This window comes from Gossypium arboreum, chromosome 10 (assembly GCF_025698485.1).
Source record: "Gossypium arboreum isolate Shixiya-1 chromosome 10, ASM2569848v2, whole genome shotgun sequence".
Taxonomy (NCBI): Eukaryota; Viridiplantae; Streptophyta; class Magnoliopsida; order Malvales; family Malvaceae; genus Gossypium; species Gossypium arboreum.
In genome coordinates this window covers 106301558-106324238 of record NC_069079.1, presented here as the reverse complement: position 1 = coordinate 106324238, position 22681 = coordinate 106301558, and the positions used below count along the sequence as shown (strand labels likewise).

Below are 22681 nucleotides of genomic sequence, written 5' to 3'. Positions count from 1 at the left end.
TTTTTTTCTCAATGGCAACGGATGGAGATCGGTTGATCAAAAAACATGCAGTAAAGGCTGCTTCTACCCAAAACGACTTTGGTAAGTTGGCATTTGACAACATACATCGAACCTTGTCCATGATCGTTTTGTTCATTAGTTCTGTAACGCCATTTTTCTGTGGAGTATGGCGAACTGTCAAGTGTCTCATGATCCCTTCTGACTTACACAGTCTATTAAACTCATCAGAACAGAACTCTAAGCCATTGTCTGTGCGGAGGTATTTTATTTGTTTTCTCGTCTATTTTTCAATCATAATTTTCCAAGCCTTAAATACGAAAAACACATCACTTTTCTGCTTCAGGAAGAATTCCCAAACTTTTTTGAAAAAATCATCAATAAAAGTTAGCATATAATTAGCTCCACCTCTCAAAGGCACTCTCGATGACCCCCACTGGTTCGGAATGAATATTCTCTGACATTCCCTTCGTGTTATGGATTCCTCTGGTGAATCAAACTCTCTTTTGCTTCCCAAAAGCACAGTGCTCACAGAACTTCAATTTGCAAATTTCATGTCCATCAAGAAGTCCTCTTTGGTCAATTCTACCATGTTATTCTCACTCATATGCCTTAGGCGCATATGCCAAAGTTTAGTAATACCATCATCTAACAAGGAAGAGGAAGTGACAGCTGCATCACCAGTAACAGTAGAACCCTGCAAAACATATAACTTGGCAGTCTTTCTCTACCGTTTCATCACAACATGGGCACCTTTAGAAATCTTTAAAACCCCACTTTCAGCTTTGTATCTGTACCCTTTTGAATTAAGAGTACTCAACGAAATTAAATTTCTCTTCAATTCTGGAACATGTCGTACGTCACTAAGTGTTCTGAAAACTTCATCAAACATCTTAACTTTAATTGTTCCAAAACCTGTGATTTTACATGAAGAATTATTTCCCATCAAAACAACACCTTCAGACACTATTTCGTTGTAAACCAATCCCGATTGGGACTCATGTGGAAGGTGCAGCCTGAATCAAGTATCCACTCCTTACTTACTTTAGAATTATTGACAGAATGGACTAGAAGTTCACTATCGCTGTAGTCTTCTACAACATCAACTTCACCAAAATTTTCTGGTTGTTTTCCCTTTTGATTCACAGCTTCCCTTTTAATCTTGTTCTGTAGCTTATAGCACTCAGATTTAATGTGTCCTTTCTTCTTACAAAAGTTACAAGTTTTACCTTTGTTTGAAGACTTCGATCTACCTTTAGATTTACCACGAGGATCCTATTCCTATGTCCTTCCACGATCATCATCAGTATTCCGATCTTGTCTCCTACGAACAGTGAGACCCTCTCCTTGAAAGTCGGGTTTAACCACAAGATGCTTCGTCTTATCATACAAGGTCAAAGAATCATAAACCTCATCAACTGTGAGAGATCTCGGCTATATAAAATCGTGTCTCTAAAGGTTGAATAAGACAGGGGTAATGAACAAAGTAGAATCAACCCTAGATTTTCCTTATCATACTGAACCTCCATGGCCTCCAAGTTTGATAGAATTTCTTTAAACACCGTTAAGTGTTCGTGTACAGTCGCACCTTCCTCCAAACAATGAGCATAAAGACGTTGCTTCATAAGCAACTTGCTTATTAGAGTTTTCGACATACATATTTGTTCTAGCCTCTTCCATAATGCAGCGACGGTCTTCTCCTTCATCACATCCTGCAAAATTTCATTGGACAAATGCAGATGTAATTGTGTTAATGCCTTTCGATCTTTACACTTCTTCTCTTCATCTATTAATGTCAAAGGCATCTTATCTATCCCTAGCAGGGCATCCTCCAGATCTATCTGCATAAGAACTGCTTGCATCTTAATCTGTCACAACCCAAATCTGGTGTTGCGATCCAACAGCGAAATTTCATACTTCAAAGACACCATTACCGTGACCAAGATGAATAACCCAAAAGCTCTGATACCAATTTGTGAAAATAAAATAAAATAAAGAACACACAGATTTTATGTGGAAACCCTTTCGGGAAAAAACCATGGACAGAGGAGAAGAAAATTCACTATGTCGAATTCGAATAATTACAATAGGAATAGGTTATGCCTATTTATAGGCTTGTAAAGCCATATTCTAATAGGAGTATAGTAAGATTGAAACACCTTATTCTAATCAATATAAAAACGAAGGAGTTTAATAAGGTTTAAAAAACCTTATTTTAAAATAAAATAAAAGAAGCGTAGTTCTATATGGATTTTACTTTTATTTTATTTTACCACTATATTTTATTTTAATAAGGATTTGAGTCACTTAATTCTAACATGTTAACTTGGGATTTTGAGTTTTAGATGTAGCTAATAGAATGGTTTATAAAGTGTTAAGGCTTGCATAAGTTGATATATGTATTAGATCATATTTGATGAGTTTTATTACATTTTGAGGCCCCTAAATTAATAGGATTATACAATTTGGTAGGTTGAATCTAATAATCTAAGACATTTTAGGTGTCTATTTTCAAAGTCGCGACACCACTCTCTGGATGTCCCGACATCTCCTATTTAAAGTCACGATGTCAACCTACTATTTTGGAAGTCACGACACTGCATTATCAAATTCGTGATGCCAAGTCTCTATTGGTGATGTTGCAACGTAAGTCATTCATGGTCGCGATGCCAACACGTTAAAATTTGAAAACTTTGCATTTAGGTCCTTCAATGGTCACGGGTTATCATAAGAGTTCTCGTAAGTTCGTATAACCCCTAATAGATTATATTAATTGTTATACTAATGTATTAATCTCAAATACTTGTATAAATGTGTTGAATAAGCTAGAATTGTATTTGTAGTTGCTCCAGCAACGAATGTGACATTCCATAACTCATATTTGATGATTGGGTCAAATATGGAGTGTTATGTACATTATGTTCAACATAAACATGTAAGGCACCTTTTGATATGTGCTTAATCATTAACAAAAAAGATATATTATTATAGGCAACAATTAACCCATCATAAAGCTTTTATTAACAAAAATGTAAATATATAATATTAAACAACTCTATTTTTTTTTAGACTAACGAGACAAGCCAACATTTTTATTCAACCAATACCACTAGTTCCACATTTTATGTTTTACCTTTACCAGGTAAAGTACACATATATTTATAGCATATATACTTTAAAAACACATATTCTCAAAAATAAAAATCTTCAATAATAGACGATCCACGATACAAATATAATAATATAACTTATATGAGACATACAAATATAAAATGTTTCAAAATATACAATATATAAAAGTAGAAAAACACATGGAATAAATTCACAAATTATTAAATATCTATTAGAGAAGTCAACATTACTCACCTTCTTCAAAGGTATCTTTCAAATACCACCAAGTGTGAAACCTTCAAATCAACCTACTAGAGTCAAATCCCCTCTGAGTTCAATTACTTTAACCAAAAACCCAACTAGTTACCTTAAACCCAACTGAATTCCATGATCGAATTCTCCAAATCCAATTGATTTTCATAACTAGATTTCCCAAACCCAACTGATTTCCCAAACCCAAACCCTAAATATTTTCAGTTAGCCTTGCTCAATTCTTTTCTCATAATGAAAAATTAGTTTAGGGTTTATATTAAAAGAAGGTTTTTTTTATAAAAATAATATTAAAAAATTATTTAATTACATAAATAGGATGAAGAACAAATTAATTGCGAGAATAGTACGAAAGTTACAGTAACTATCGGTGCTGCCTGACTAACCAGCAACACCACCCTTACTTTTTTCAATCAACTTCAGCCAACCATGGGTTTGTAAAAAAAAATTGTGGTGTCATATGATTAATTGGTGACACTAATATAGATTCTTAAGAAAATTGTATTTTCGAGTGTACACAAAAAAAAAACATTTTTTCATAAGTATTGCTTGATAGCACCATTTTAATTATGGCTTAAACAACAAAATTGTACCTAAACTATACTAGTTTTTCCAAATTGGCACCTAATTTTTTTTTGTCAAAATTGGTACCTAAGCTATTAAACAGTTACCCAATTTACCCCAACTATTAGTCCCGTTAGAAAAAAATTTCAGCCAATCACAACTTGCCACGTTGATGTCTATTTTTTTCAAAATATTAGTAAAATTCATAAAGGCATTTAAAAATAGTTTTAAAAAATTAAAACATTTTTAATCGGTAAGTAAAATTTTACCTTTCCAATATATCCCTAAAAAATTTCACAATTTCGTTCAAAAAATTTCAGCAACTTTCTTTACTTCCAAAAATTCATCAATCCTTTCAATCATCTTCTTAGACCATTCAATCCCTTGTAGAATTGATAGGAGGGTAAGTTTAAAGAACCAATTTTCTATTAAAACCCTTATTTGACTGAAGTTCTTTTTTTTTTTTTTTGTAAAGCAAAAACTTAGAGTTCTTTCTTTCTTACTTGGCTGGATGTAATAGATGTAGCCTACAAGCTCAAAAACTCATGGTGGGTTGAGGATTGTCCATTCTTACTATGGATTAAGAGCACCGATTTGTACTTCGAACACCTCTTGGAGAAAAGGAAAGAAATTCTATGATTGATCAAAGTATAAAGAGGTATTTTAATTTGTTTTGTTTTTTCCTTTTGTTTCACACCATATTTTTCGTAAATAAATGTTGGTAGTTGTATATAGCTATGAGTTTTTATGTTTAATGCTTAATTTGACAGAAATTTTGTTTTGTTCTGAATTTAAGATGTACTAAAAATGGGCTAAGGAATGTTTACTGTTAAGATTATAGGGTTGATTTTTTAAATGAGTTTTGCTTGATATGAAGCTTAGTTGGATGATGTTATTCAGTTAAAATGAGAGATTTGATTTTTGAATAAAATTGATTTGTATATTCGAATGGTGTAGGATGGCTGTGATTTCTTTAAATGGGTTGAAAAGCAAGATGGTAATGGAAATCGTGATAAATTGAAAGTGCAAATCAAAATGCTATTGATTAAAAATAGAGAAATTAGGATTGAGAACATCGAATTGAAGGAAATGGTGAAGGAGGATGAAATAGAGAAGCTAGTGAGGAAGGTTGTAAATAAAAAGGAGAAATTAAGAGGGCATAAATTGTTGGTGACAAAGATTAAGAATGATGTATACTTCTATAAGGTTGTTTTCAGTGCATCATGGATAGTTTTTGTTGTCCTTAAATTTATGGTCTAGAAAGTAGAATAATTATTTGTGATGCTTTTGCATTGTTTATTGACTTTGGAACAAAAATGGAAGTTATGGGACTTATGAAATGTAATGAGATTATTTAACTTTTGAAAATATGTTTATGAAGTATGATTATGAGCAGATTTATGTCGGATTACATAAAATTGGCATCCTCTTTTACTAGGAAACAACACAAACAAGACTTTAGAACTGCACTTACAATGATTAACAATTGATGTAAAACCCTATTGAAAGGCATAGACTTCTTGTAAAAGTTGGATTACATCGCAAGTAATGATCAAGTATGGTTGATGTAGTTGACAAAATATTTAATAATAGCCCTCTTGCAGATGTAATGACAAGAAACAACCAAAATCCCACAAGAAATGAGAAGCAAGTTCAACATATTACCTTGATAAAAGGCATAGGCTTCCAACTTCATACTGTAATTATTTTACAAATAAAAACATACGCTAGAAAAAAAAGCATCATATTAAAAAAAATTCAATAATTGATTAATATATTTTAAAATTTTGCCAAAATGTATACAAATAGAAAAATATAAGACAATGGGCCAAACCATAAAGTTCAATCATTACTATAAGTACCCAATGTCTCTCATTGAAAGTTCAACAATTCATCTCTATGATTTAAAAAATTTGATAATAAAATAAAATTAATTATAATAGTAAAAAAAGGAATCATCCACAACTTTACTGGGACAAATACTCAAAGAACTAATAGCCAGAAGAAATAAATCATGGCAACAAAAGTATTAGAATCTGTAAATAATATTGCATACAAAAAGAATATAATACCAAAAAATATCAAATTTGGACATGTTGACATTAATGATTTCCGATAATAAAAAAATAATATAACGCCAAAAATCTCAAATTTTGAGCAATTCACGACTGCAATCTAACTAATGAACTGTCTTTTTCTAGCAAGCCAATGGCTTGATGAGGATGGTTGTGCAAGTCTTGTTGAGGCTACAAGCTGAGATGGTTCAAGTATTAAGGAAGTAGCAGAGGATATAGGTGTTAAGGAGGTAACAAATTAGGGGGATGCTAGTGTGATGGATAAGAAGGCTGCAAGCCTAGATTGAGGCCTATTTATCATCATTTGTCTTCGTCTCCTAGGCTACCAAAAAAGGAGTTTTTCTAAGAAACATTTATAAATAAAAAAACCAATATCAAATTGGTAACAATTAAGTTTTGAGGGTTTAAGGATTACATTAAGAATTCGCATTCCTGTTGTAATGTTGGTGTAGATGCCTATGCCTTGCATTATTGTTCTCCCTCTTGCACCAAAGGGCTAACTCCTCATTCCTTCAGTTTCAAGATTTGAGTGAGAATTAGTTGATGAATTCATCCTCGAGGCACGAACTTTCCATCTATTTTTTTTGAGGTACCTATACAAAAAAATCAGAAAAAGAGTTGAATAAAGGAAAAAAATTAACAAATGCAGAGTTTATATCATTCAGTACCATTTCATCCATCGATAGTTGTGTTGGGGGATACTGTTGTGAGTCAATTCCTCCATTTTGGCCCATTTGCTACAAAAAAAGTAAGAGTGATTGAAGTCATTTCTAATAACATTAGAGAACCCCATGTATAAAGGAAAATAATAAGCCTTAAATAGGATTACCAATGTCTTTTGAGTTGGATAGGTTCTAAAGTTAAGGCCAAACATCCCACATCTTCGGCAAGTCATTTTGATTCTTTTTTTGGATAGATTTCTTCTATTCGATGACTCATCCTCTTCCACTCTCCTTTTATGTTTGGGTCTTCCAAGAAGCTTCCTTTTTAGAGGGGGATCGATCGGTCCTATTCTAGTGTCCTTCCAAAAATTCTCACTTGAGATAATGGGAAGTGTACAATTGTACAACATTTTGTACGTATCCCTTTTTGTAATAATAACTTACATATTCTTCAACTCTTTGTTCTCTAAACAAAATTATAGATACAACATGTGGGCATGGAATGCTGTTAGATCCTAAGATGTAATGTACATTTCCAACCCCTAACATCTACAACATAAGTATCCCCATTATAGTTGATCTCATAACCATCTTGCCCATTCCAACACCTATGACAGTAAGAACTTAAATCTTTATGTTCTTCAATTTTTTTTACTTTTTTCGGGCATAAATCAGTGGACCAATTTTCACACTTCTTCTTATTTTGCACTACCTTATTCATAACACAGTGTCTAATATCCTTAAACAAATAAATGATGGATTTAAACCTAGCTGTCATAATTGCGGAGTTGAAGGCCTCACCGAAGTTGTTATCGATTCCATCACACTTTGAATGTGTGTTGAAAAAAGCTTTTGACGAATTTTTTGGTTCCTTCCTCATCAAAATTTCCAAAGCAACTTTCATTAACTGACTTATTCTTGTAGTATATTTTTGAAAGAGACCTTCAGTTGTTTACTTACAACAAGCCCAAAACAGTTTCTATAAATCACCACCCATGTGCTCTTTCCTCCAGTTTGCATACATGTGTCTTGCATAGAATCTATGCTCAATATGTGGTAATATCAAGGGCATGTCTTCTAGCAAACCCTTCAAAAGAAGTAAAATTGATTATTATTATAATATTACTACATACATAACAATAGTCAAATAAAGAAAAAATATATAGAAATTTCTAATCTTCTGCATATCACTTATTACAATGAATCCTTTCCCATCTCCCACCTCCAAGTCTAGTTGAACATGTTTCAAAAACCAAGCCTAGGATTCCTTGTTCTCCACCTCTACAATTGCCCAAGCTATAAGGAAAATTTGTTTGTTACCATCCCTACCTACAACAGCTAAAAGTTCTCCCTTAAACGACCCTTTAAGGTAGCAACCATCTAAAGATAAAACTAGTCTACAAAAGTTTTTAAATCCACCCTTTAAAGAATTGAAACAAATATATAACCTCCTAAACTCAAGGTTCTCAATAGGAATTGGTCTCACAACTAATAATTCAAAGTTACCATTTAGATCTACACTTCTCAAAGAAAAAACATAATCAAATAAGTGGTTAAACTCATACTCTAAGCTACCCCTTATCTGTTCTATAGCCCAAGACCTAGCTCTTTAACAGACATTCTTGTTTAGTTCTACTTTAAACTCTTCTTCAGCTAGTCTTTGCATATCAAATAGCATTAACCTAGGGATAATTTTGATTATAGAAAGTGTTTCCCTATGAACTTATAATTTGCTCTTTTGTTCTTGAAAATTATGCAACAAGTAAGTTCACTATCAAATGTTTTAACGTTAAAGCATCCATCCTCATTATCCTTGGTAGCATATATCATCCATGGGCACTCTTGAGCTTTGCTTAAAATTTTCATTTATAGCTAACTTAAAATCAAATCTATGGTCGATAGCATAAGCTGAAAGAGATTTCTTTGTAATAGCCCGATTTTGGGCCAAGTAGGAACAGTGCTTTCTGGACCACAAATCTGATGAGGAAAATTTTATTTTTATTATATTTTTATTGTCTAAAATTTTATGGAATGATTTCGTGAAAATTTTGTTCGAAAATTTCAACGTTTGGGCACTCTATTTAGTCAAAAGGACTAAATTGTAAAAAGTGCGAAACTTGAGTTCTAGAAGCTAGAGGTGTCTAATTGCTATGAAATTTTAAATTGGAGGTCCTTAAATGGGAATTAGACCATTGGATAATTTTTTGGACAAAAATGGACATGAAATAGGTGAAATAGAATATTTTTAAGTTAGGAGCATTTTGGTTATTTAGTAATTAAAATGAATTAAAAACAGAATAAAAGCCAAATTTTCTTGTCCATCTTCTTCCTTGGCTAAATTTCACATGAAGAAACCATGGCTAGGGTTTTCCAAGCTTCCAAGCTCGATTGTAAGTCTGTTCTTGCCACGTTTTTAATGATTTTTATATTTTTAAAATCCTCGTAACAAGATCTACCTATTTATACCATTTATTTAAGTTAAGACTAAGGTCTAGGGTTTGACCCATGTTAGATATTTGTGCATTTTGATGTTTAATGGTAGATTTTTGGTGAAAATGCTTAAAAGGACTAAATTGTAAAAGTTATAAAATATGTAGTAAAAGTGTGTTCTAGTGGAAATTGTGGGCTTTCATAGTTGCAAAAACGGTTCGTCTAGGCTTAAAGTACAAAGAAATTGAATAAATTTTATTTTTTGAGCCTAAGGGCAAAAATGTAAATATGACAAAGTTTAGGGGCAAAAATATAATTTTTTCGTAATATGATTTTTGGGTCACAATGAATAATGTGACTAATAAATAAGCTAAATGTGATATTTTAGGTCAAGGAAAATGAGGTTTGGACCTAAAACGGGGGAAAAACGCATATTTGACGGTTAGGTCTTCTTTACCATTTTTGGTATTGAGGTAAGTTCGTATGTTTAATAAGCATTTAATTGTACATGTATAAATGTTTAATTGATAAAATTATGATAAATTCCTTGTTATTAAAATGAAATGTGAATGCTATGGAGAACGGTATTACGGAAATGACCATGAGATTTTATAATACACTATACGATGATATGATCTAAAATATGTCTATGATACCTGATGACATTGTGATGAGCTGTAATTTCATGTTTAAATGCGATTATCTTTATTATTATCATTATGAAGAATTATGTGATTAATCATTATCATGAGTTATATGATTGGTCCTCCGGACAAGTTCACCGAAGACGTGTAATTAAGGAAATCCCGTTTGAACCTTAGGAATAAATTAGGATACAAGTGATGTGACAGCCATAATGTGACCCTAGTCGGGAAGTGGTTTCGGGACCACAAAACCGAGTTATAAAAATAATTATTTGTTATATCCTATGCTTATTACGTGTGTACATGCATATGTGAAAGTTTCATTCTCTAATTTTACCAATTGTGTGAGAAATTATTAAATAGGGATCAATATGAGACATGGTGAAATATGATAGGCTAATGTTAAAGTGGCCTATTAATGCATGTAGGAAAATACTTGGACTTGCATGTCAAATTGCCAAATTTCCTTATAGTGGTCGGCCAAGCTAGATTGATGATGGGCAATATATTTGTTTGCCTTAGATATTATAATAAGAAGTGGCATTATTTGAGATAAAATAATATTAGTAAAATAAGGTAAAGAAAACAAAGGGAAGGAATATTCATCTTTCTTCTTCTTCATTGCCGAAATTGAGAAAGGAAAGATTGAAAAAGAGACCAAGGCATTCGGCCATAGCTATTTCAATGGAAAGGTATGCATTGTGATTTTTGTTTACTAATTGATATTGAGATTAAGTTGATAAGTGTATAGTCTAGTTAACCCATAACAAAACTCATGGATTCATTGTTGGGAGATAAGAATGGTAGTTGCCGTATGTATGGGTATATATGCACTTTGGAAAGGAGATTTTGGTGTCATTTGAGTTCTCTCTATGAATGTATGTGCATGAGTATTCGGTCATGTTATAGATTCATGTTGAAAATGTTTAATGCTTAATGTATTATACAATTGTACTTGTGAATGAACTCGAGAATATCTAAATTTTTGGTTGGAGGTGCCGAATGTGGCCTTGGGTGAGTTTTAAAGAATAAAGGTTTAGGTGACTAGAGGTCAATGACATTCGCCAAAGGCTTGTGTGCTAGCAAAATCGGTATAAGTGTTATTTTGATGTGTTGAATGGAGTAAGTTAGATGTTGGAACACTTAAGGATTCGGCATTTCTATGACAACCGATATATGTGTATGAGAGGCTAAGTTTAAGTAGTAAGGCGAATAAGTTGTGATTAAGGCACTTGTGAGTTTTGGCCAAGTAATTTACAAATTAAATTAGAGTTCTTGTGATATTATCTTTGATTGTTTATAATCGAAAAAAAAATGGGAAAATTAGCAAGGGTGGTGGCGAATGTCCAAATATAAATATATGCATGTGTGATTAGATTATTGATAGTATGGTAATTGCATAAGGCTATTAGTCGAATAGCTAAGGACATAAGGTAGCAAGATAAAAAAATTTTACCATGTCGTTCGTATGTCATTAAATCATTAAAATGTGGATACCAATATATGAACCAAAGCGGTTGAATGAGTTAATTTATTTGTTTAAGCTCAAGATCTTAAAGGAGAGGCGTCCAATAAGGGGAAATCGAAGGTCATCGAGTAGCCGACCTGGAACTACCTTGCCTAACACAAGGTAAGTCATTAAGCATATATTTGGTATTGATTTAAATGATCATAATATATATGCAATTGTGTTAATGAATTGATGTGTAAATGGAAATGTATGTGTATGGAATGATGCCATCATTGAATGTATAAAGGTGGTAAATTGCATAAAGTATTGGTCTCGGCACTAAGTGTGCGGGTATAAATGGACACGGTGACAAGATTGGCACTAAGTGTGCGGGTATAAATGGACACGATGACAAGATTGGCACTACGTGTGCGGGTTTAAAATTGTACAGCACTAAGTGTGCGAATTTGATTATGTAACACTATGTGTGCGAGCTGATTTTATAGCACTAAGTGTGCGGATTCACTATATGCTCTCGCATTACAATTGGCACTGAGTGTGTGACATTATCGAGTTAATCTCGGACAGCGGATCGGGTAAGTACCTTGAGCTCATGACGAATAGGCAATATGTTCATGCTCGGGGTTGAGCTTGGTAAGCTTTAAATCTATGTGATGATTGCAATTGTGTGATTGTGGTGAAAATGAGTTAGTGTGTGAAAATGCCTCAAATATCTTATCGTATAAATATGAAATGTGGATGTATGACTTGGTATGAGATTGAACCGAAAGGTCCGAGGAATTATGGTATAGTTTCGATATGGATGAGTACCTAGCCTCGTTTATTGTTTCATGTTGTGATAACTTTATCAATGGGTGGTTGATGAATGCTTATGACTTCTTGAGTTATAAACTCACTCGGTGTTTTCTTGTCACCCATTTTAGGTCTCTTGGACTCGTATTGTTGCGTGCTCGGAACCGTCGTTGAAGTCATCACACCGCTGGAAATCTTTTGGTATTGTCTTCGTTGTTAAAGAACATTTGGCATGTATAGGTTGTTATGTTTTGTTGAACGTGGGTTGTAAACTTTAAGCCATGTGAAAATGGCCTATGTGGTCGTCGAGTGGGATGCTAGAACCTATAGCCACGAGTCTTAGAAACTTTAATTTTGATAAGGTGGCCATAATTTGTGTCATGTATGATGGATGATTAAGGCCAAGGAAAGATTCATGAAATGAGCATAGTCTACTGCAGTAACTGTCGCGGACAGCAGCAGTGAGATGAGATTGAAAAATCACTAAAAATAGTAGAAGTAGAATTAAATAGTGAATAAATTATGAAACTTAACCTTGATGAATCTATTCTTATATGGACGAAACGAAACGACCATATGAGCAGTATACTGAGAGATATTAAAGTTCTCGTGAGACAGGGTCGGAACGGTTTTTGGGTCCCCTGTCACGACTTTGAAAATTTACTATAAATTATCCAGAAATAATTAGAAGTCATGCCTTATATGTACAGATTCCATTTTGAGTCTAGTTTCATTAGAAACAATTGGCACCAGTATTAAAGCCCTGTACAGAGAGATATTCAAGTTGTAACGTGCGAAGGTCAGTGTGGTCGACCCCTGTAACATGGGTGACTTTAACTAATAAACTGTACCAATTTGCCCGACCAAAAATTCTAGAAATAAATCCATGGATGGATATATGAGTCTAAATTCAGGGAAAATTTACGTAATCAGTTTCTGAGTTTTGGAACTCGAGATATGATTTTTAAGGCGACAGTGACGCAACTTTCCAGCCTGTCTGGAAAGGCCAAATTGGTTGGTACTTTGAGAGGATTTGGCCCGTTAACCCCTCGTGTCCGACACCGGCGACGGTCACGGGTTCGGGGTGTTACAAGTGACATGTCACTAGGAACTATGTGATCTGAGCTCATGAGTTGTGGTATGAGTTCATGATATATGTGACACATGTTATGGCTGTCAGGTGTTGGTCTTGTACATTCTACCGGTGGCTGGGTAGTCCGGTATATGTTGCGGATACTTGATAGCTTGGGTGAGCAGCCCGCGTAGCTACATCCTGACCGACAGCTTGTGTGAGCAGGCCAATGAGTAGCTTGAAAGTGATACGTGATATTCGTGATAGGTTTTAAATATTTATAATCAATCGTTCTTGAAACTAACTATTATCACGATGAAGGCAAGTGTACCTATCGAACAGTAGTATAGCTTTAGCAAGACCGGATTATCGAACCCAAAGGAACTAAAAGTACTAGTATCAACTTTCTTTTTATTGTATAGCTTAAAAAAATAAAAGGGTTTTGTTTATCTAACTAATTAACTAAACTAAGAAATCACAGAAAAGAAATTTGGGGAAAATATTTTTTGGAAAACTCGATTGATTAAGACAATACCTAAGGAAAAATCCACCTAGACTTCACTTGTTATTTGACTCTGAATCGGACCAATTATTCATTCAACTTATTCCGTAGAGATCCCTAAGTTATATTATTATCTCTCTCGAGACTAACAACGTCTAACCCTAGTTTGAATAATTGAAATATCTTTCTAATTAACGCCATAGGGTTGCATTAACTCGATCTATGGATCCCCTCATTAGGTTTCACCCTAATCTGGTAAAATCTTGTCACCCTATCTCTAGGCACGCAACCAGCTCCACTTAATTATGACAAATTTACTCTTAGACAGGGTCTATTCCTCCTCTGAATAATAGCTTAACTTGAATCAATATCCTGGAATATCAAAACAAGAATTAAGAACACATAATTAAGAACAAGTCAAATATTTATCATACAATTCAGATAATAATAACAAGATCCGTCTTGGGTTTCATTCCCCTTAGGTATTTAGGGGTTTTAGTTCATACTAATGAAAGAAAACATCTCAGAAGAATACAAATAACAAAATAGAAGAAAACTCAAAACTCCTGAAGGAATTTGAAGGGAGATCTTCAGTCTTGATGGTGAATCCGGCTTCTGAGATGGATCGATCGGCTTTTCTTGAGCAATTCCTTGCTTCCTCCTCTACGTCCCCTGTCTAGGGGCCTCCTCAGATGTTTAAATAGGCTTTGGAATGCCTAAGAGCCCTCAAAATTGGCCTTTTCTGAATTGGACTAAACTTGGGCTCGGCAGGGACACGGTCGTGTGTGATTGCTTAAGGCCGTGGTCAAGGCTGTTAAATGGGCACGGGGGTGTGGTCTACCAGTGTAAATCGTGCTTTGACCTTGCCAAAAGGACACGACCGTGTGGTCTGCCCGTGTGAGGAAGTCCAGGCCGTTTTGATTTCGTACGTTAGCCCATTTTCTCCATTTTTGGCCCGTTTCTCATTCCTTTCACTCTCCTACGCTCACCTAAGTATAAAACAGGAAATTAAGGCATTAGGAGCATTGAATTCACCAATTTTAAGGAAAAATCATCCATAAAATGTGCTAAGCATGGGATAGAAATATGTATAAATTACGGTTTATCAAATACCCCCACACTTAAGCATTTGCTTGTCCTCAAACAAAATCCTTAACTCATAATCAAAATAAATTCTTTTCAACTTATAATTTCTATTGATAATATTTCAAAATAATCCATAGGTAATCATACATTGAAAATTCGACTAAAAGAACATCAAAGTTTCAAACATTCCAAGTTGAGTATTTTATCATGAAAGCATAGGTGTCTCCCCTTATCTAAGTAATTACCTTCGACTCAAAATATCACAGATTTTCACATCCTCACTAAAGATTCACTCAAATCACTCGGGGTGTTTAAGGATAATACATGAAGCACTCAATAGTCAATAATGAAAAGTCATTACCATATGCTTGCATGAAAATCAAAGCTCCACCACTATACATTGAGATGAACATCAATTAAAAGGTCTTTAAAGGGTTGTAATGTGGCTTTGGTTAGGGGGTGTGGTCACAAGCTGAAAGAAAAGGTTAGAATCAAGATTGAATTGAAAATTTGCCTAACTAGAAAAATGACTAGTCATCAATTACGTGCAACAGAGCTTTTTCTTAGAATATGGAATTTAACTTCTTTAGCTCAGAAGATCACTACTACTAATATATGTACATGTATTTTTTTTCTTTTTTCTTTTTTTTTAAGAACAAGTCAAATTACAAAATAGAATAAAACATAGCTAAGCAACTATTCCAACTCAAATCTCGAAAAAAATAGGGATCAAATTAATTTAGGGGATTTCAACAATAATGAGTTATGGGTTAATATTGAGGGTAAATCAATGAATGGGTTGTTAGGCTCAAGGGGGTTCACTAAGGGTTAATTGTGAAGGTAGGCTTTTATGGAGTGCGTGGGTTAAACCTAAGTGTCTTTATCATTTTGACATATCAAATCAACTGGTGTGGTCTTGAAATGCATAATCAAGCAAGTTCTAGAATAACAATTCAATACTGACGCACTCATAATGAAAGTGAGCATGAAAGAAATAATAGATGCTCTAAAGGCTCAATATCTCACAAAAATTATGGCTTTTTTTTTTTTTTGATGTTTAAACTTGTGACTTCCAACTCAAAATAATACCTAAACTTGGGGGAAACAACCAAAAAGTTTTTAATTCTTCAAAAATCAACTAATCATGCTTGATTCTCTAATGTCTTAAAGTTTAAACAATCAATGTATAAATGCCTATGTTTAATTCAAGACATATCAATAAACATTATAAACTAATCGGAATTCATTCTAATAATGATATGAGAAGATCGCATGAGAATAAGACAAAATTCAGGGATTTTTCTGATATAGATGTAAGTAACCCCCCACACTTAAGATGTACATTGTCCTCAATGTACAAAGATAGATATATTGACCAATATAAATATAAGTTCATAAGATAGGGAAAGAAGTGAAACTTCCTGAGTTAAAAATGGATGAAATTTTTCGATTAGCAAGAGCGAGTATTGGAAATAAAGCTGGAGGGCAAGCATGATTCTGAAGGATAAAAGGAGAATTGAGGAAATAATCTGATAGTAATCATAAAGATAAGCAATGTTTAAAAACAAATGAGACTTCAAATAAATTAGAGTAAAAACAAAGGTAAAAGAAAATAAAATAAAAGAGATAATCTAATTTTAAAAGTGGCATGGCCGCGTCCCACTCCCGTGTGGTATGTATCCAGCCCATGTTTGTCGAGAATTGAGAGATCGTCGCACGGCCTGAGGACACAACCGTGTGTCTACGCCATGTGGCTGCCTGATTGTGTTGCACGACCATGTGTGATGTGGTTTGCTTCTCCCACGCTCGTGTACACATACGCACACCCGTGTTATTTTGTCGGCCACGGGTGTGGGGCACGAACGTGTCGCACGCCAGTGTTGTTTTGATAGTTTCACCCACGGTCATGTCACACGGTCGTGGCAACTTATCGTAGCCTTATGTTGGGAAAAACTTTTGCCCTGTTTGCACACGGCCGTGTCATTACCTGTGGTGTAGGCACGGCATAAGGCACGCCCATGTGCCTAGCCTTGTGGTTTTGGAAAGCCTGGGTTCAATGATTTGGTTAGTATGTTAGATTTTCAAACACTTAAAATTTAAAGAAGTTAATACCATTAGTGCTCGGGTTGCCTCCCGAGAAGTGCTTATTTATAGTCTAAGCTCGACTTACCTCTCTAGTGAATGGTCATGGTGGTTCGAGGAGTTTATACTCCTCATTCCTGCTATGAATCCTCTCAAAATAAGGTTTTAGGCAGGTATTGTTTACCTTAAAGGTGTCGAATTTAGGATGACTTACCTCGACTGTACCAAATGGGAAAATGCTAAGTACCGTAAGAGGAATTTCTTCATTCGGTTTGGCAGTGTCAATGTGAGGATCTGCGGCATCTAATGAAACTTTATCTCCAACCTTAAGTTTATTTGGTGAGGCATTGAGCTTGTTCTGGCGTAGTTTTGGTTTATCGTGTTTTCTCGGTTTAAATGTCAGCCATTCATCTAACTCCTCATTTCGTAACCTTCGTTCTTCATGGGTAGATTCTTTGTTGTGGATTGAACATGACTCATGTGTGTCCTTCGAACTTATTTCCTACAAATTAGGTTGCACTGGATGATCAGTCTCAGTAGAACAATTTGTACAATCACCTTCAATTTTCGATATGTTGTTTGGGTTGTGAGCTTGAAGGTTGATTGTTTCGTCTCCTACATGAAGTGTGAGTTTACTTGTGCCAACGTCAATAATTGTTCTAGCAGTTGCTAAAAAGGGCCTTCCCAAAATTAAAGGAACATTACTGTCCTCTTCTATGTCTAAAACAACAAAATCAACTAGGAATATAAATTTGTCAATTTTAATGAGTACATCTTCAATGATAACCCTAGGAAATCTGATAGTTTTATCTACTAATTGAATGCTCATCCTAGTTTGTTTGGGTTTCCCTAGACCTAGCTGCTTAAACAATTTGTAAGGCATAACATTGATACTAGCCCCTAGATCAGCCAACGCATTATTAACATCTGAATTACCAATTAAAGAAGGAATCGTAAAACTCCCTGGATCTTTTATTTTGTTGGGTAATTTATATGAAGAATGGTTGAGCAAACCGCGTTCAGCTCCACATGCGACCTTTCATCTAACTTTCGTTTATTTGCTAGAAGCTCCTTTAAAAATTTGACTGCGTTCGGCATCTGCGAAAGTGCTTCAATAAACGGTAGGTTAATATGTAGTTTCTTTAAAAGTTTAAGGAATTTACCAAATCGTTCGTCTGAGTAGTCTTTCCTTGTCGCATTGGGGTATGGCACATGAGGTTTATATTCTGTACTTATCGATTTTTATTCGTTTTGGCCTACCTCATTCTTACCTTCGCTTACCACCGGTTCTGGCCTTGGTTTTTCCACTAACCCTTCCTCATCTTGAATGGCAATTGCGTTGAGTTGCTCTCTTGGGTTAGATTCAGTGTTGCTTGGCAAGCTACCTTGTGATCATTCGGAAATCAACTTGGCAAGCTGTCAGGTCTGAGTTTTAATCCCCTAGATTGATGCTTGTTGATTTTTGAGTGTCGTCTCGATATTCTAGAAATGAGTCTTTGACACCGAGATGAATTTGGCTAGCATCTCCTCAAGGTTCAGCTTTTTCTCCTGCTGGTATGGTGGTTGCAGAAAGCCTGGAAGGGGTGGTGGTTTTTGATTTCCTTGGCCTTCTCATGAAAAATTTGGGTGATTCCTCGAACATGCGTTGTAAGTATTGCTATAAGGATTGTTTTGAGATCGAGGATTATTACCCATGTAATTTAACTGCTCGTTCTCCATGTTGTGGCTATAAGGTGGGTATTCTGAATTGCTCGATCCACCTCCATTTGCTTCGCACTGCATTACTAGGTGAACCTGTGAAGAACTAAGAAAACCATTAATTTTCTTATTCAAGAGTTCTACCTGATTAGAAAGCATGGTGACCGAATCGACATTATAAACACCGGTTGTTTTCATTAGCTTTGTCCTCATGACTTGCCACTAATAGTTATTCAGTGACATCTCCTCATAGGCATCTTTAGGTGTTTTATTATTAATGGTTCTGCCAATAGCTGCGTCAACCATTTGTCGAGTTGAAGGATTCAGGCCATTATGAAAAGTTTGAACCTGTAGCCAGAGTGGTAACCCATGGTGAGGGCATCTTCGTAAAAGGTCCTTATATCTCTCCCATGCATCGTAGAGTGTTTCTAAATCCATCTGCACAAAAGAAGAGATATCATTACGTAATTTAGCCGTTTTAGCAGGTGAAAAATATTTTAGTAAAAACTTTTCGGTCATTTGTTCCCAAGTAGTGATTAACCCCCATCGTAACGAATTCAACCACTGTTTAGCTTTGTTTCTCAAAAAAAAAGGGAATAACCGAAGGCGAATGGCATCATTAGAAACACCATTAATTTTAAATGTATCGTATAGTTCCAAAAAGTTTGCCAAGTGAGCGTTGGGATCTTCGTCCTGTAAACCATCAAACTAAACAAATTGCTGTATCATTTGAATTGTGTTAGGTTTCAGTTCAAAAGTATTTGCAGCTACAGCAGGTCTAACTATGCTCCATTCAGTTCCTGTTAAAGAAGGTTTAGCATAATCATACAGAGTGCGCGAGCAGGATTCTAATTTACTAGATTAACAGCAATCGCAGGAGGTATCAGGTTTTCCTGATTTTCATCCATCTCCTGGTTGTGGTTTGAATATCGTCCTGTTGCTCGTTCTCTGTGTATCTTAAGCTTTGTCTTATTTCTCTTTGGTTTCTGCGAACTATGCGATTGATCTCACTGTCAAAAAGTAATGGTCCTAACGGGTTTCTTCTAGTCATAAACTATAAGAACCTGCAAGAAAAAGGGAAAAAGAAGAATAAGTAATAAAAATTAGAATAAAATTTAAATTGAAGTAAAAGTAAATGGCTAAAGTAATAAAAATCGAGTGTTCCTAATATCTTAGTTGCCCGGTAACGGCATCAAAAACTTGATATGTGATATTCGTGACAGGTTTTAAATATTTATAATGAATTGTTCTTGAAACTAACTATTATCACGATGAAGGCAAGTGTACCTATCGAACAGTAGTATAGCTTTAGCAAGACCGGATTATCGAACCCAAAGGAACTAAAAGTACTAGTATCAACTTTCTTTTTCTTATCTAGCTTAAAAAAATAAAAGGGTTTTGTTTATCTAACTAATTAACTAAACTAAGAAATCACAGAAAATAAATTTGGGGAAAATACTTTTTTGGAAAACTCGATTGATTAAGACAATACCTAAGGAAAAAGCCACCTAGACTTCACTTGTTATTTGACTCTGAATCGAACCAATTATTCATTTAACTTGTTCCGTAGAGATCCCTAAGTTATATTATTATCTCTCTCGAGACTAACAACGTCTAACCCTAGTTTGAATAATTGAAATCTCTTTCTAATTAACGTCATAGGGTTGCATTAACTCGATCTATGGATCCCCTTATTAGGTTTCACCCTAATCCGAAAAAATCTTGTCACCCTATCTCTAGGCGAGCAACCAACTCCACTTAATTATGACAAATTTACTCTTAGACAGGGTCTATTCCTCCTCTGAATAAGCGCTTAACTTGAATCAATATCCTGAAATATCAAAACAAGAATTAAGAACACATAATTAAGAACAAGTCAAATATTTATCATACAATTCAGATAATAATAACAAGATCCGTCTTGGGTTTCATTCCCCTTAGGTATTTAGGGGTTTTAGTTCATACTAATGAAAGAAAACATCTCAGAAGAATAAAAATAACAAAACATAAGAAAACCTAAAACTCCTGAGGGAATTTGAAGGGAGATCTTCAGTCTTGATGGTGAATCCGACTTCTGAGATGGATCAATCAGCTTTCCTTGAGCAATTCCTTGCTTCCTCCTCTGCGTCCCCTGTCTAGGGGCCTCCTCAGATGTTTAAATAGGCTTTGGAATGCCTAACAGCCCTCAAAATTGGCCTTTCCCGAATTAGACTAAACTTGGGCTCGGCAGGGACATGCCCATGTGACACGGCCGTGTGTGATTGCTTAAGGCTGTGGTCGAGGCTGTTAAATGGGCACGGGTGTGTGATCTACCCATGTAAATCGTGCTTTGACCTTGCCAAAGGGACACGACCGTGTGTTCTGCCTGTGTAAGGAAGTCCAGGCCGTGTTGATTTTGTACAATGGCTCATTTTCTCCGTTTTTGGCCCGTTTCTCATTCTTTTCACTCTCCTATGCTCACCTAAGTATAAAGCATGAAATTAAGGCATTAGGAGCATCAAATTCACCAATTTTAAGGAAAAATCATGCATAAAATGTGCTAAGCATGGGATAGAAATATGAATAAATTACGGTTTATTAGAAAGCGAGCAACATGTGTTATGTGATATGAGGTAGCGTTGGCTACATATGGGGCACTTAGGTGCGAGATTCCAATGTATCCGATGGTATTCCAAGTGCTCAACGGGTAAATTATCGAGTAACTTAACGGAAAACCCGAGGGGTAAGTCAATGAGAAGAATAAGTATATGGTTATGTTATGAGATAGTATGGGTACATACTCAAAACTCATGAGCATTAAGTTTGGTATGTGGTAAGAATGCAAATGAATGAGTTATGTCTATGAGAATGATTTTCTATGATGACCTCGTGATTATAGGTTTATATTTATGACATAAAAATATATGGTGAATTCGATTGAGAATCATGTGCTTTTAGGCCAAGTTGAATTGAGACACGATGTGCTTCTTCTTTTAATGTTTTGATTCAATGAATAATGAAAAGTGAGAAAGGCCAGCATAAAAGCCAAATAAAAATGGATATGAAAGTATGGATAGGTAAGAGTTTGGACCATTGAAGGATGTTAAGCTATATAAATTGGGAAATATGAATATACATAATTAATATGCACTTTTATTATGAATGTTGAAATGATTTGTCAAATGTTGAAGTGTTTTATTATAAGAGTTTATGTTTGCTTGACTAATGCCAAGACAGGATAAATTTATGTTTATAGATTCAAAGATGGGAATTGCAATTGATTAATGTGTGACCACGAGAACATATTGATGAAATTGGTAAATGCATGTAAATGATTCGCTTATTATTTTCATACGGACTTACTATGCTATATAACTTACCCCCTTTTCTTTCCCACTTCTCATAGGTTTATTCAGTTAGCTTAGGTTGGAGATTGTCAGAGATTCTGTCACACTATCAAGTTATCATGTTGGGTAAATGAACGCGAACCTTTGAGTCAATGGCATCTATAGGGACTTAGTCATTTTGTGTATGTGTCATTATGATATGGCCAAATGTATTGGCTTGTAATGAATAAGGATTTGATTTGGTATGTAGCCATATAAATTGGCTTATATTGGCTAATAGGTTGAAAACATATTAATTACTCATATGCCTATTCCAATGTCAATATGTGACGAGGTTTATAATGGTATGTTAATGAAAGTTAGTACAAGGGAATCATGAAAGAGTAAAATTAGCATTACAATAGTTTTGGACAGCAGCAATAGTACAACTTTGAAAAATCACCAGAAATTGTGGAAATCGAATTAGAGGTTTAATAAAATATGAAATTAAATTTTATTGAGTCTAATTTTACAAAGAAGAAACAGTGTAAGCAAAATAATTTCATTTGATGAGATATTTGGATTTTTGTGGGAAAGGTTAAAATGATTTCGGGTTCCCCTATTCTGACTTTGGAAAATCATTAAAAATTGTATAAAAATACTTTCGGGTTTAAATTTATATTTTTAATTACTAATGACTCTTATTTCAATAGAAAAAAAAGGGAACATCATCCAAATCCCATCCTAAGAGGTAATTAATCTTTAGTGAAGAAAGGTCGAAACTGTCAAACAGAGAACAGGGATGAATTTGAAGAATTAACTATAATTGTTGGCTAAACCATAGATTGTGACAGCCCTAAATTGACCATAGTCGGAAAGTGGTTTCGGGACCACGAAACCGAGCCATAAGAAAATAATTA

The 22681-nt window shown here is 34.6% G+C and overlaps 1 non-coding gene across 1 annotated transcript; it reads left to right on the top strand.

The window, feature by feature from the left end:
• The first annotated feature begins 18820 nt into the window (after window positions 1–18820).
• On the top strand, window positions 18821–18927 carry LOC128283229 (small nucleolar RNA R71). Its single transcript, XR_008273571.1, has one exon. It is a non-coding gene; the product is annotated as a small nucleolar RNA R71 (small nucleolar RNA).
• Window positions 18928–22681: the final 3754 nt, after the last annotated feature.